The sequence below is a fragment of the Mytilus trossulus genome, chromosome 11 (assembly GCF_036588685.1).
Source record: "Mytilus trossulus isolate FHL-02 chromosome 11, PNRI_Mtr1.1.1.hap1, whole genome shotgun sequence".
In the NCBI taxonomy this organism is placed as follows: Eukaryota; Metazoa; Mollusca; class Bivalvia; order Mytilida; family Mytilidae; genus Mytilus; species Mytilus trossulus.
In genome coordinates, this window is record NC_086383.1 from 46,272,845 (window position 1) to 46,273,157 (window position 313).

The following is a 313-nucleotide window of genomic DNA, read 5'->3' on the forward strand; positions in this document are numbered from 1 at the left end:
AGTCTGTAAAATGAATATATATATATATATATCTGCTGATTGGACAAGTAGTTACTCTCAAACAAAATATACACAAAACTGAATAAAAACAATATAAAGTTTTAAATCATTTTTACATTTAAAAAAAGAATGTGTAGACAAAATTCAAGCAAATGTGTCTCTTGGATATGAAGAAAAATAAACGTAACATTATAGAGGTGATATTTGGACATTCCTGAAACCTTTGATGACAGAAAAATCCCTTACATCTCAAATATTTGTATGCCAAGAGTACTTTGTCATATAGTGTATAATGTACTGATGGTTTTGTATA